We start from the raw sequence: 2,595 nt of genomic DNA, 5'->3' as shown, positions 1-2,595 counted from the left end.
AGCCCTCCTCCTGAGCTGCAAGTAGGAGACCAGCATCTTAAAATCACCCAATTGTCGGAACTTTATTCCTCATTCTTCTCTACCTGCTCGGCTGATTCCTGGAAGCTGAAAGTGATATGTGTTCTGTGTGTGTAGATGCATGAATGTGTGTTTGTGGGGGCAGGGGTCCTTATGTTTGTTCTATTCATCCCACTTCCCTTTAAGGATGTGGAACAATAAAGTGTACATATGTTGAAATATTTGTTTTGGGTAGGTGAATCATTTCTTGCAGAAGCACAACCTCCAGTATAATAAAAAGGTTCATGTCTTTGTCTTTTCAGAAGCAAACCTAATTTGGCCCTAATACAGGTTTATAACTGCCTAGGGAGCCTGACACCAATGAGAGCTCTTTTCTCCTGGCCCCAGAAAGCTGAGCGGCTCCCATGGCCACTGCAGGCTCACTGGTACAAGGAGTACTGTGCATGGGCTTCAGCCATGGGACATAGAACAGTAACCTCCTCTATCACTTTTTAGAAAAGAGTGTCATGGACCCAGTTTTCCCACATTAGAATTAGATTTAAATAATTTCTTTTTATTTGATAAGCTATAGGAGGACATAAAGAAAACGTGAAAGATGAGTTAGAACCACCAATCTACAAAGATTATTAGAATATTATAAAATTATGGGTCACCATTTTAAAATATGATTTTATTCTTCTGTCTTCTATGAGATACAAGCAAACTAAATTTAACTAAGCTAAAATTTGATTCAGAAATGAACTTACATTTTTTTTTGGCCCTTGTGTGGGAAGGTCCTTTTCACAACAAAGCTAACTTTTCTAAAAGGTTCATAACTGAAGCAACAATGACTAAACCTTCAGAATACATTGAAGTTCTAATTGTAGTAGTGAAATTTGGTGGGACCAATATAGAAGGGAAGGATGAATTTATCAACAATATTGTATATCTATATCAAAGAGAAATACAAACATATTTTAGAATCTACTGTGTCTGTCACTTCTTTGGTAAATAACTTTAACTGCATCTACAGTCAATTGCATGAAAACATTTTATTTTTCTCTGTTGTCTTGAATGCTCTGGTTTTGGGATAAGAGGAATAATCACCTACAGATCATCACCTACAGGTCACTGAAAAAGCCTGCTTATGTGAGACGAAAAAAGGAAGGAGGTGGCTGGGCGCAGTGGCTCAAGCCTGTAATCCCAGCACTTTTGGAGGCCGAGGCAGATGGATAACCTGAGGTCAGGAGTTCAAGACCAACCTGGCCAACATGATGAAACCCCGTCTCTACTAAAAATACAAAAATGAGCAGAATGTGGGGATTCACATCTGTAATCCCAGTTACTCGGGAGGCTGAGGCAGCAGAATCACTTGAACCCAGGAGGCAGAGATTGCAGTGAGCTGAGATCATGCCATTGCACTCCAGCCTGGGCAACAGAGTGGGACTGTATCTCAAAAAAGGAAGTGGTGAAGTGGAATCCTGCCATGGTGAAAAACCATCTTGCCATACTTAGCTTTTGATTTCTCCCAGGACTAAAATCAGCATATACAAAGAAATAGTAAAGTGCTAGAGAAGAGAAGAGTTCTTTAAAACCTTTTAACTACACAAACCTTGTGTTTGATTTGACTGATTGTCAAAAGTTTGTTTCAATTCAAATAAGCCTGTAAATCTGCTTCAAATGGGCAATGTCATTTTCCGTCACGCAGCAGGACCCCAGTGTTTCTGCCTCTGTGCAAGGAAACAATATAACTCCAGTAACTTAAAATACAAAATTATTTTAGCGCAACTAAAATAAGCATCTCAAGTATCACAGTTCAAACTGGGCCATCTTGGAAGTGAACTTGGTAACATTTATTTGATTCAAATTTTGAAACTAAGGTGATCTACAAAAAGAACAAAACATTTATTTCATGGCCCAAAATGCTAATTATTGACGAAAAACACATTTTTTGACTTTAATAATGCACATCAGTGTTATCCATATCTTGTTTTTTTGCATTGTTTCCAGATTGAAGGCAGTGAAAATATGATCATTCTTATCCAAGACTAGTGACTTCTGAAAGACAACAGAGTCTGTAACCTGCAGAAACTTGACTTAGTTAACAACTGCTTCCTGTGTGACTGTGTGATTGTGTGTGATGATATGTGTGTAAGTATGCTTGTGTGTGATAACAGGGATTTGGCTGTGCCAGTTTATTGTTTAGTATTCTAGAGACAAGATCCTTCTTGCTGCTGCTTCATTTGAAGAACTTTAGAAAGAGAATACTACTGAATACCAGTTGCCATTTCCCTCCTATAAGCTGGCTGAAGTCAAAAGTACAGTTGTAGAATATCAAGATGCAGAGATGTCAATACTTAGAACTCAACAATGACTACATTTGAGATCTTCAAACAAGTTAAAAGCCAAACTGAATTTACTTTTACAAAATGTAAAACTAGGCCAGGCGCGGTGGCTCAAGCCTGTAATCCCAGCACTTCGAGAGGCCGAGACGGGCGGATCACGAGGTCAGGAGATCGAGACCATCCTGGCTAACACGGTGAAACCCCGTCTCTACTAAAAAAAATACAAAAAACTAGCCGGGCGAGGTGGCGGGCA

The sequence above is a fragment of the Rhinopithecus bieti genome, unplaced genomic scaffold (genome assembly GCF_001698545.2).
Source record: "Rhinopithecus bieti isolate Rb0 unplaced genomic scaffold, ASM169854v2 scaffold_62792, whole genome shotgun sequence".
NCBI classification, from domain to species: Eukaryota; Metazoa; Chordata; class Mammalia; order Primates; family Cercopithecidae; genus Rhinopithecus; species Rhinopithecus bieti.
This window is presented reverse-complemented; position numbering follows the sequence as displayed.